The sequence below is a fragment of the Canis lupus genome, chromosome 17, assembly GCF_011100685.1.
Source record: "Canis lupus familiaris isolate Mischka breed German Shepherd chromosome 17, alternate assembly UU_Cfam_GSD_1.0, whole genome shotgun sequence".
NCBI lineage: Eukaryota > Metazoa > Chordata > Mammalia > Carnivora > Canidae > Canis > Canis lupus.
In genome coordinates, this window is record NC_049238.1 from 16,276,427 (window position 1) to 16,289,994 (window position 13,568).

The 13,568-nt window shown below is 37.5% G+C and overlaps 1 long non-coding RNA gene across 10 annotated transcripts in view; it reads left to right on the forward strand.

The window, feature by feature from the left end:
- Window positions 1-3,686, forward strand: part of LOC111090521 — a 156,270-nt gene extending 152,584 nt beyond the window's left edge. For 3 of the 10 annotated variants that reach the window (XR_005372170.1, XR_005372166.1, XR_005372171.1), the window contains one exon: window positions 2,004-3,631. This is a non-coding gene — a long non-coding RNA (uncharacterized LOC111090521). Of the gene's footprint in view, window positions 1-2,003 lie in introns of all 10 variants that reach the window. The other 7 variants (XR_005372164.1, XR_005372169.1, XR_005372167.1 and 4 more) reach the window with 5 other exon arrangements.
- Window positions 3,687-13,568: the final 9,882 nt, after the last annotated feature.

Sequence of the window (13,568 nt, forward strand, 5' to 3'; positions counted from 1 at the left end):
GGTTTTAATTGCATAAAGTGGCATAAAGATAGACATATAGACCAGTGTAATAGAATAGAGGGCCCAGAAATAAATCCTGGTCAGTATGGTAAAGTGATTTTTAACAAGGGTGCCAACCCCACTCAACACAAACATAAAACTTAAAACTTTACTCCTAGGAGAAAACTGAGGGAAAGATTCATGACATGGGGTTTCAGAATAACTACTTGGATATGATACCAGAAGCATATGCAACAAAAGCAAGGTTAGATAAATGGAGATATGTTAGACTTAAAAACTTCTGTATATCAAAGGACATAATCAATAGAGTGAAAAGGCAGACTACAGAATGAGGGAAGATTTTTACAAATTGTGCATCTGATGAATGGCTAATATCCAGAATATATAAAGAAATCCTATAATTCAATAACAACAAAAATAACCCCATTAAAACATGGGCAAAGGATTTGAATAGACTTTTCTCCAAAGATATACAAATGGCCAAAAAGCATATGAAAAGATGCAACACTACTAATGAAAGAAATTAGAAAAATGCAAATCAAATCCAAAAGGAGCTATCACCTCACATCCATTAGGATGATTGCTGTCAAAACAACCCCCCCCCCCCAAACCAAAATAAGTGTTGGTGAAAATGTGGAGAAATTGGAATGCTTGTGTACTGTTGATAGAGCATGTAAAATGGTGCTGCCACTGTGGAAAACAGTATGGTGGTTCCTCAAAAAACTAAACAAAGAATATGATACAGCAAACCTACTTCTGAGTACATATAAAATAATTGAAAGCAGGATCTCAGAGAGATCTGAACATCCATAGTCATAGCAATATTATTCACAATAGCCAAGAGGTAGAAACAAACTGAAAGTCTACTGATGGGTGAATGGACAAAGAAAATGGAGTATATACATAAAATAGAATATTATTCAGACTTAAAAATGAAGGAAATCCTATCACATGCTACAACATGAACCCTGAAGACATTATGCTAAGCAAAATAAGCTAGTTACTAAAATATAAATACTTCATGATTCCACTTATGTGAGGCATTTACATTCATAAAGGTAGAAAGTAGAATGGTAGTTGCCAAAGGTAGGGGAGGGGGAATGGCAAATTGTTATTTGATGGGTATAGAGTTCAAATAAGAATATTCTGGAGATTGGTTATACAACATGAATATATTTAACATTACTGAACTCTACACTTAGAAATGTTTAAGAGGTTCAAACAAATACCATGCCCAGACCCCAACTTCAGACCATTGCACCAAAGTGTCCCTACCCAGGTTTCATGCTTTTACATAGTTCTGCAGGTGACTGAGGTGTGCAGCAGGGTTAAGAACCACTGGAGTGGAGGCCGGGATATGTAAGAGCTAGTTCTGCCATCTGGGAGTTCATCCTCTGGAGGGAATGTGCAGTGTGTATGGAGAACACCATAGGGTCAGTCCATTGTACTAGGAGCCTTAGAGAGTTACAAAGTGTCATGAAAATCCAGAAGGCAAAGACCTGCCTTGTAGCATGGGGTGAGTTTTCAGGCATTTTTGCTGGGCTTTGAAGAATCAAAGGGGCTGACAGGATGCCTGAGAAGAGAAGGGGGTCTGAAGCTGTCAATATAGGATAAAGGTGGGTAAAGTGTCTGGCATGTTTAGTAAATGGAAAGGTGTCTAGTTTCACTAGAGTATGTAAAGGGTGTGTACGTGTGTGGACGGGGACACGGTGGTAAGGAATTACAATTTCAAAGAAGCTGATGCCAGCTTGCAGAGGGTATTGAATGTCATGCTTAGAAGATTAGATATTATTCAGTAGACAATGGGGAGTCATTGCTTTTTTGGCAGGGAGTGAAAAAACCTAAAACATCTGGGTGATTTAAAATCCAGAGTGATAAGAGCTTTGTTTGAAGATGATCTATTTTATTCTTCCTTAAATGACATATACCAACTAGTACTTCCAAGCTGCCTGTTCATATTTCATGCAGATTTTCATCACATGTTTTTTCATTTCTCCTGCCAGGTCCAGAGCTGTCTGTTTGCACCAACCTGATGTTCCCTAGGCCCCAGTTCACACATGCAAGCACATGGGAGTCACTACATCCTGGTTCCTATCTAATGGGCCCAGGTACTTTGCTAAACTAAAACTATCTGTCTCCAAACAACTCTCTTAAGGGAGGAGCAAGTCATATTTGGAAGATTAGTGCTGACTATCATCTACAGCAAAAACCACTTGATAAGCTTGATCCCCACATGGAGGCTGCGGTGAATGCTGCTGATCTTGAGGAGGACCACTGGAGCCCTTGGGAAAGGCATGCAGCTACTCATCACTTAGCTTCCTTTATACGTGCCTGCTTTCTTTCCTTCCCTTGGAAAGCCTGGACAATTGTTATTTTAAAGAATATTTTCAAATCTGCTCCTGGACCCTGACATTTCGAGACAACTAACCTGCTTTGTTTGAGAAATGCATTTAAATAAATTAATGAAACCACTGCTCCGAATGAATCCTTTCAGGCTGCTTACAGAGAAATTTTGAAAGGGCAATATTATCACTGACAAAAACTGCAGCATCTTAGCAATTTGATATCCAGAAAGCTGAGCAGGGAGGCAGAACATAATGACAGAGTTTTACCTATAGCAAAGCCATTAAAGGTCGCCTACTGTAAGGACAGCTGAAATGGAATTTGTTTTCAAATTATATGATTAAAGAACGTTCCTTGAAGAAAGTATTATTATACAGTGTCAAAAGAAAGAGAGAGATTAAAATGGTTGGAAGATGCAATCACAGCTGAGATAAATTCTACTTTCTCTGTGGTTTGCACACCCTGCAGTCTCTCCGCCTCAATGGGTTGGGTGGGTTGGAGAAATTAGCAAGTGTTCCTCTCTCCACACAGATCTTTCCCCCACTGAGAGTTCTTTTCCCCTCTGGTCTTACTGAAAACACACTGCCTACGAGGGAAACCATGTGGAGGAATGGCGGGTTTCTTTGTTAATGGTGCCCATTGGAGAGGACAACATTAAAAATTCTTTAAAATGAAAGGGGCAATTTTGAGTTTCCAAGTCATTAGGCAGGTTTATGACTTGTCCATTTGCAAAGGAGCTGATGGGACTCTCCACACAACCATTTCACTTAACATTGGCTCCTCTCACACATGGCTTTTTCTCAGCGCCCCCCCCCCCCCAAACCCAGAATTTCTCTGGTATAGGCTAACTAAAGCTGCCTTTGGAACACATGGGGAAAGCCTATCCTGCCTTCTCTGCAGCACCATTTTACTTAAAACGTTATAAGACATTAATACGAATGTAGAGGACTTTTCACAATGAGCAAGTTAAATCCAATATAAACCTGTTCAATTACTACTGTCAATTCTAGAACATGTATCATGCATAAGTTCTTTATAAATATTAGCTAAGAATGAACCTAAGAAATGATACTGGTTCTTTCTGCATTTTAAAAATATTTGAATATATTCCTTGAAAACAAGCTTTGTCTTTATGTAAGACTTTCTGTAATGGACACAGTTTGTTCAAACTTAAACAACAGAGTGGCAGGAGACAGGATGATTATGTAATTTGACTATTTGTAATATAATAAATAATAATGTACTATTGTGAGCTCAGAGCGATTGACGGTTTCTAAATATATTGTCAAAGTGATCATCCAGTTCTTCCTTATTTGAAATACCTACTCAGGACAAAAATACCTACTCAGTGGTCATTGAAGATTCTTTGTGCCTTTTTGTCTTCCTGTATGGATCAGTTTCCTCCAGTTTCCTTGCTATCCTGTGCCCTTCTCAAATGTTAGTTCTCTGCGAGGTTGTCCACACACACCATTTTTTCCCTCAGTGCCTATGCAGTGAGTAGGAAATTATGGAGAGTTGCTGCAGAGCTGAGGCCAAAGTCAAGCTGCCTGAAGACCAGAGAGAAGCTGTTTGGCAAGGTCTTGACCCAAGAATGGTGGGTCATCTTGCTTTTCCTTCCACTATCTTGGTTGGAAATACCACAGCATTAGTGACAGCACAGTAAAGCCCCTGGAATATCCCTGCTGTGGGACCAATACTCCAAAATGTGTTTTCTACCTCAGTCAATGAAGCAACAGCTATTGCTTTTGTGCTCTCCTGGGGAATTGAGAGCATCTTCAGGAAGAAACCATTGGCTCTCCTCCACACCCACAAAACAACAACAACAAAAAACTTGAACAAGGTAATTAAAGAGTTACTTAGCTGAGGACCTTGGTCTCCTCTAGAGCTGGTTTTTTCAACATCAATGGTCTGATGCCAGGTCTGAACCTGCCTTTTAATGTCATCCTTGTCTCTCTTATGTTCATTTTATCTTTTATTTTTTTGCATTAAATATTTTTGTAAGTTTTTATTTAAATTCCAGTTAGTATACAGTACAGTATTAGTTTCAGGTGAATGATATAGTGGCTCAGCACTTCCATACAACATCTGGTATTCATCACAGAAAGTATACTCCTTAATCCTCATCACCTATTTAACCTATCTGCTCACCCATCTCCCCTCTGGTAACCATCAGTTTGTTCTCTGTAGTCAAGAGTCCATTTTTTGCCTCTCTCTCATACTCCTTTTTCCCTTTATGATCATTTGTTTCTTAAATTCCACATATGAGTGAAATCATATGGTATTTTTCTTTCTCTGATGGACTTATTTCACTCAGCTTATATTCTCTTACTCCATCCACATTGTTGCAAATGGCAAGATTTCATTCTTTTTGATGGCTGAGTGAAATTCCATTTCATGTATACCACATCTTTTTTATCCATTCATCAGTTGCTGGGCATTTGGGTTATTTCCATAATTTGGCTATTGTAGGTAATGCTGCTATAAACATTGGGGTGTATATATATCTTTGAATTAGTATTTTTGTATTCTTTGGTTAAATACCTAGTCGTATGATAGCTAGATTGAAGGAGGATGTAGAGAAAGGGGAACCCTCTTGGACTGTTGGTGGGAATGCAAACTGCTGTTCTATTCCCTTTAACTTCCCTTTTTGCTTTCAATATCATCCAAAGTGGATCTTGGAGTTCTGTAATCAAACCCAAGTCCATCAGCCTAATGTGTAGCTAAGACGATCTCTGAAACATCAAGTATGTAGCAAGAAAAGTTTATTCAAGAGGTAGTCAAACGAGGAGATGAGAAGGCAGACCTCAAGTCCACCTCCCCAAAGAGGGAGAGAAAAAAGTTTTTGTAATCAAAGCGGTTGAAATTACATAATTGATGAAAAGGGTGAGTAGACTCATGACTATTTGTGAGAAAAGGTGGAGCATCCACATTGAGCAAACATACATATAACATTCATCCCATCTTTACTTTGGGGTGAAGACTTAACATCAGAAGGAAGTTATCTTAGAACAAGGAGACGGAGCTCTGGGCATCATCTGAGAGCCCATATAATCTGTATGGGGAAAAAAAAAAAAAATCTGTATGGGGTCTTGAGTAAGGAATGTGGGGCCTTTTTTGTTCATAGGCTGGAACTGTATCAGTTGACTTTGAGTCCATGCTTCTGCAGAGACAGCTAGAGAATTTCATTAACCCTCTGGGGCATTGTTTCAATTCTAGTACCCTGGTTAGGAAATCTGTCCTGTGTCATGGAGATACCAATGAATAGACAAAATTTGTCTATAGTTCTTTGTGCAGGTTGCAGGTTTGGAGGTCAGGCTTATAATTTTATTTTCTTTCTTATTTGTCTCAGTTTAGAACCAATCAAGAAATAGGAAAAAAGAAAGAATCGGTGAAATGGAGATTAAAATGTCAACTTTATTAATCATAAGTCTGAATTTGAGAATATGAATTAGGCAGCTATGAATTATGAATTCCATCTTCTAGTATTCCCTTCCAAGTCTACCATACCATAGGGAGGCTGGACATACCAAATAGGTGCTCATATCTGTTGTTATAGTAGGAAGAATTTGAGATACCTGCGGTCCTGGGTCCTTAACCTGTGGACTTGCCACAGGGAGTAGGAGTAGAGCAGAATTCATCCATTGTGGTGTGAGACAGTAGAGAGATTGAGGAGGGAAGGAGGGAGAGAGGAGTACTAAGACATTTGCATTCAGTTGGTTACACAGTGATGGTTTTATACACAGTACCTAGAAAAAGTAGTAATAGTGAATGGTATTTTAATGGGTTTTCAAAAACACTGTCAAAATAAATACCTTAGACTTCTATAAACTACATGTGTGTGTTAAAATACAAGGACAAACTCTGAGTGAAGAATAATGGGTAACTCCATGCCACTAGGATTTAAGAGGAGAGATAAAGAAGACTTGCTTGATTGGACAGAAAAAGAACAACATACTTTAAAAGTATATTTTAGTTTTACCAAAAAGAATTTAAGGTAAAAAAGCACAATAGTGATAAAGAGGGACACCTCATAATGAAAAGGGGAGAAGAGATCAATGGACAGCAGTTACAGGTATTTATCAACATAGCTTTCAATCATATAAAAAAACTTAGAACAGATTTAAAGTATTAGAATAACATATCAAGCTTGATGTTAAAGATACAGTAGATAGAGAATATGCATTTTTCTCAAGGCATATAGAGCATTCATGAAAATGAACTATACATTATGTCACAAAGGAAGTTAAAAAAATCCAAGAAAATCATTTGTGAACAGACTGGTAAAAGAAGAACTTGCCAATTGTACTTGTGCTACCGAATATTAAAGCATTTTATAAAGCTGTAGTAATTAAAACAGTGCAGCATCAGCACCAGGGAAAGCAAGTGGATGAGTGAAACATAATTGGAAAACCAGAAACAGACTGAAGCTTCTAAAGGAATCTGGTAGATGATAGAGGAGCGCTTCCCTAGTCAGGGGGGAAGAATGATTTGAGGTTGGAACAATTGGCTTTCCACATGAAAATAAAAATAAACTGCATGTCTATCTTTTATAAACAAAAACAAATTTCAGATAGATTAAAGGCTAAATAAAAGATGACCTTAAAACTCTTAGAAGAAACTTTTGTCAACGTTTCAAATGATCCCAGGAGAAGAAAAAGAATTCTTAAGCAAAAACCCATAAGGAAATATTGATATATTTGGTTCAAAATTTATAACTTCCGCATGACCAAAGATGCCATGAACAATCTAAGCATGAAATAACAGGCCTGGAGAAGATGTTTGCCACACGTATTAACTGACAATCTAGAATGCATTTTAAATATTCTACAAACCGTGAGGTACAAGACAACCTAAAATGTGGGCAAAGGATAAAAATAGGCAGTGCATGAAAGAAGAAACCTAACTAGGGAAAGTTAAACAGGTTTTTGCTAGTAAGCAGATGAATATAAGTTAAAATAATAAAATGCCATTTTACAATCGATAGATCAGCAACACCATTTAAAAAGATGAGGATCTCAGGTGTTAGCATGTACGTGAAGATGTGAGAACTCCCTTAGACTGCTAGTGGGGGTATGAATGGGCAAAGCTGCTTTAGAGGAACATTTGATATTATCCAGCATGTTTGACAGTACACATCCTCTGACCCACAATTTGGCTTCTAGTTACATGCCGAGAAGCTCTTGCACATGTGAAATAAATAGGAGACATTCATTAAAATGCTTAATATAGCACTGCTTGAATAATGAAAAACTGAATGCAAATTAATGGTCTATAGATCAAAGGTATAGTATCTATCTGCCTATCTTTATAGACCTAAATGTCTTTTTTTTTTTTTTTTTTAAATTTTATTTATTTATGATAGTCACATAGAGAGAGAGAGAGAGAGAGAGAGGCATAGACACAGACAGAGGGAGAAGCAGGCTCCATGCACCGGGAGCCCGACGTGGGATTCGATCCCGGGTCTCCAGGATCACACCCTGGGCCAAAGGCAGGCGCCAAACCGCTGCGCCACCCAGGGATCCCAGACCTAAATGTCTTAATTTTGAATGAAAATAGCAAGTTGCAGTAAGATAGGTACGCTGTGTTAGCATTTAAGTGACTCTTCAAAACACACATAAACATTACTGTATATAGTTTTGTGGGCGTCCATATGTGGAAAAGCATAAAAATGTAAACCTGTTATGATACCCAGGAAAGTCATGACAGAAATTGCCCATTTTTTTGTCAATAAAAAATAAAAAAAGATTAAACCCCGTCAATGGGCTAAGTTCATTGCTAGGCTTATGGTGGCACTCAGTAATAATGACTATTCTGTACAAAAGGGGTGAAAGGAATCCGTTTGTTGGGATTTGATATATATGTAAAGAAGAACTGAAAGTTTACCAAGTAACTATGACAGTCACCTTTGGCATGGACTCCTAGGTCTTTTCCTCCTCTGTACTTTGAGGAAAAGAAAATTTAAACAGTATATTGTTTGAACTGCAAGCAAATAGTGGTATAAGAGGTAGTGGGATATTGTCAGAATAAGTTTCCATATTTTTTCTGTGAGTCTCTAGACTTCTGGTAAAATCTCAATGCCTAGATATTGATCATATTGGCAAAAATATAAAAGCTTCTTATTGTTACATGCCTAGAGCCTGACAGTATGTTCTCTGGGGGCAAGATTTTTCTTTTGTCAAATCAACAATATCATCCACAAATACAAAGTCTGTTGCCAGTTTATTTAATGGGTCTTTCATGAAGGTGCATTCAAACTTATGAATTCTACTGCCATAAATTCTTTTAAGTATGGAAGAAGAATCCTGGTCTTATAGATCTTCAGGGGCAGTATGCTCTCAGCGATCATCAGGTTCTATATACTCAAAGTTCAGTCTGTGGTCCAGTGCATCGGCATCACCTAGGAGATTGTTCGAAATGCAGGATCTCAGATCCCACTCCAGAACTACTGAATCAGAATCTGAATTTTAACAAGGTCCCTGGGTGATTTGTATGCACACTAAATTTTGAAAAGCACCGATCTAGTCCAGTGGTTTCCAAATCTGGCAATGAATGATATGGATAGCTTTTAACATATACTTCCTTGTGCCTCACTGCCATAAATTCACATTCTTCAGTAGGTGTATAATGAAATTCAGGAGTTTCCATTTTAAATTTTGAAATAATTTCAAATTTACAAAATAGTTTCAAGAAGATTAAAAAGCACCCCTCCTTTGGTACACACACTGGATTATTTGAGAATAAGTTGCCTAAATACAGCCCCATCACTTTCAGAAAACTTTAGCATATATTTCCTACAGTTGAGGATATATATATATATTTTTTTTGTATAACAGCAATGCAACCACCAAAATCAGGAAGTCAACATTGACTTATTACTAACACATAATCATCTGACACCATTTGAGCTTTTCCAATTCTTACTGTAATGTCGTTTATAGGAAAAGCATTTAATCCAGGATGGTAAGTTAAATTTAATTGTCTTGTTTTTTTTAGGTTCCTTAAATCCAAAACAGCTTTTTGGACTTCCCTTAACTCTTCATGACCTAGACAATTCTGTAGATCATAGGCTGGTTGTTTTTGTAGACTATCCCTCAGTATGGATATGTCTGAAGTTTCTCCACGATTAGGTTTAGGTTAGGCATTTTCCCCCCAGGAACGTCACATAAGTGATGCTTGTGGTCTTCATTGCATTTCACCAGGTGTTACATGATTTCTGTTTGTCCTGCTACTGGTGATATTCATCATGATCTTTGACTAAGTGGATGATTGCCAGGCTTTTCCACTGTAAACTTCTCTTCTTCCCTTTATAACCAGTAAGCAAGTGTTTTGAGGAGAGGTATTTTGAAGCTATCACATGCCTCATCACACTTTAATGTACTAGTTTTAGTTTCCATTGATATTTCTTGGCTGAATTAATTACTGCTATGACGTTTGCTATATAGTGATTGTCAAACTGCATCATTCTTTCTACATTTATCCATTGACATTGCACAGAAAAATTTGTCTTCTCTCCATTTGTTTACATATAACAGGATAGACTCATGAATTCCTGTTTTATTTATTGGGTAATAATCTGTTACTATTTATTTTATTACTTACTTACTAACTTATTTATTTATTCATTTATTTTTAAGTAGGCGCCATGGCCAGCATGTAGCCCAGTGTGGGGCTTGAACTCATGACCCTGAGATCAAGACATTAGCTGAGATCAAGAGTTGGATGCTTAACTGTGCCATCCAGGCACTCCGTGACTGTATTTATTTTGATACTTAAATTTTCCCAGGTTTGGGTAGAAAGAGCCCCTTTGAGTTGACCCCCATGTCTTTTTGATGTGTTCCCAATTATTCATTGAGCATCTCCTCATTTTCTGGTGCAAAAAGATTATCCAATCTCATCTTGTACTTTTCCTGATCCAGCCTTAGGTTCAGCTATTTCTCCAGGGGATCCTGGCTTCTTTTAGTGGTGTAGTTTAGATACCAGGAGCTCAGTGCGAGGTGTGTTCTTTGTTACTGGCTGTCACTGTTGCCAGTTCTCAGTGGGCAGAGCTAGGGAATATATGCATGTATACAAACACATCTATACAAATCTCTCTGTATATATGATTAAATATATGTTGAAAACCATGAATTCATACCTCAAACTTCAATTAGAATTTAGCACATCTGTGTTAATTATAGTTATTCTTTTTTTTCCTTTCCATATTTGTAATTTCATTTCCCAACTGGAAGAAACTTGTTCATCCCATGATCCTTTGTAATACTTCCTTATTTGAAAAATTACCCCTGTACACAACTGAGTGTCCTGCCACTGGCACCATTCTCCCATGGCCCTCTTGATCTTTAATATTTCACGCCAGACTGCTGCCATTGCCGTTCCATTGGATTGATGCCCTTCTCACTGTGGTCCTAATTTCCATGCTGAGCTGCTGTCACTGCCCCCTGTTCTTTTTTTTTTTTTAATTTAAATTCAATTAGCCGACATACAGTACATCATTGGTTTCAGATGTAGAGTTCAGTAATTCATCTATTGCATATAACACTCCGTGGTCATCACATCATGTGTCCTCCTTAATGCCTGTCACCAGTTACCTCATCCTCTCATCCTCTCTGGCAATACTCATTTTGTTTCCTAGAGTCAACAGTTTCTCATGGTTTGTCTCCCTCTCTGATTTCTTCTCATTCAATTTTCCCTCCTTTCCTCTATGATTCTCTGCACTATTTCTTATATTCCACATATGACTGCCTCTTTGTTGTTCTTGCATGGTTTCCTCACTCAGCCAGGCTCTGATACCTTTTGCCAGGCTGCACAGAAGCTTTCCTCACCCTTTTTCGACCTCTAACACCAGATTTCAGGCTGCTGTTACTGCCCTGTTCACGGCTCCTCACTGTATGCAGGCTCTGACACAGCAGCTGGGTTTCTACTGCCCCTGTTTCCCCTGCCCAGATATCCTTCTTGCCCCGCTGAGACTGCAACATTGGGCTGCCTCCACCTCCACCGCCCTCCTCATAATTTTCCCTTGGGCCAGTATCTCTTTTCTCCACTTGGTCTCTGATATTCCATATCAGATTATGTACTCTCTCCTCCGCATGAAGCCCACCCACATGGCTTGGCTCCACCTTGATTCCATATTTTTAAAACAAGCTCTTTGAATAATTTTTATGAACAAGTCCAGCAGTGAATTTACACTGGCATGTTGGCGTCCATTTTGTAGTTCAACCTCTTACCCATTGTCATGATTTTTTGCTTTGTGTCTAAGATTTTCTTTGCTCTTATTCCCAAACTTTTTTGTGAAAGGAAACCCACACAGTTCCTTACTAGCAAGGTCTTTTAGATCTGAGGGTTTTATTCCTTCTCTTATTATTCCTTGGTCTACTCACTTTAGGCAAAGAACAAATATGAACATATCAAGGTAATCATCCTATTTCTCTCTAAATCTTCTCTTTTATAGTCTCCAATTTTCTAGGTCTATTGACATTTGCTTTTACGTCACAGTTTTAAAATTCTTTAATATTTTGTTCATTTTTGTTGAGAATGTTTTAGGTTACTAATATTTTTCTTAAAATGTACCTACTGGTATAGTGACTTTACCTCCTTTAACTTGAAACATATACCTCAGTTAATTTAGCCCATGACCTGTCCAGTTTTCTAGCCCATACCTCAAATAGCTTGTATTTCTGTTCCCTAAAACGCTTAGATCTCTCCTTCATAGAACTCTTTATTAAAAAAAAAAAAAGAAATTCTCTAGAATTCAAAGTGATTTGGCATTTAATGTATAAACGAGGTTGTCGGGGAAATACATAAAATTACTGGTTGGTTCTTAAGACCTTCTAAAACTTTTATTTAATCACCAAAAAATATCCTGTGCTTTTGATATTTATAATCAGCTTATAATTAATGGAATACTTACAATGACCCAGCTTTTTAACATTCTTTTAATTATAGATTTATTATTACTCACTTTCCACAGATTACATTAAAGAGGAGAATCTTTATATTAACTTACATTGGATCCATGATTTAGCAATAAATAAATTTAAAAAAATTAGATATAACCCAAACATATAAAATGTATGAAAGTGGATCTGCTCTTCTTGTAACTTGCAACACCATCTTAGTTTTTCCCTTATCTCCTGAAGTATTTCCTGGGGCCTTTACAGAATATAGAAGATGCACTAGATGGATTATCAAGGAGCTTCAAAATATATTGAACAGTCATTTTGCCACAAATAGCTGGTTTGAAAGTGCAGCTTCCATTACTAGCCTAATAGATCCCTTGTCTGAGTGCTAGAAAATGTATTTATTAAACTCTAAGCCTAGCTACTGTCAGGATGAATTGGTTGTTCCTTAATAGGAAGGTGATGATTGGAATAAGTCACTTAGAAATGTCAGACAGGCCATCCATTCTCCCTTCCTCCCTCCCTCCTACCCACCCATCCATCCATCCAGATTGTTATAAAGAGTTAAGATCTCTCACTGGTTGTAGAGCAAATGTCCTGAATTCCTTAGAGGAGTGCCATTAGCCAAGTCCTTTGGTTTATTATTCTCAAGTGTCTTGTGGATAGTGGATACTATCACAATTCACATGATCTCCTGTCATTGTTCCAGATCAGGCTTTTTTGTGGGGTCCTTCTCTTTGGGTGAGGGACAGGATATTCATTACTTTTCATGGGGCTTTGGTCTTATATATTCAGGTAGGCTCTCTGTCTCAAAGGTCAAATCTATTCTGATTTTCATCACTTTCTTCTTCAATCTTAGATACACAGTTACACATTTTAATGGATATTCCAGTCAAGTTTCTATAACAGAGAGTTGATAAGGGAGGGCAAACTAGCATTTGTTAAGCAACTTCTATGCATTAGACAGTATATTAGGTGATCCCTTACCTCATCCCATGCTTCTCTCATAGTTAGTGCTTTTTCATTCCTCTACCTTAGTTTCAGTGTTATCTAGGACTACTTGACCTAATTAGGTCTCTTTCCTGCTTTTTAAAAAAATTTTTGATCTATTCCATTATAATTTTATAATGATCTCCTTATCATCTTATAAACCTGTAAGATATAAGTTATTTGAAGGTTTGGTTATGGCTACTGGATAAGTTACTTATCTTGTGAATTTATTCAAGTATGAAGAACAGTGTGCCATTAAGACCTCCCTCATGGAATTATTAGGGATCTGAAATTAGTTAATAATGTAAAGTTCTTACAACTCTGGCTGATACTTACTAT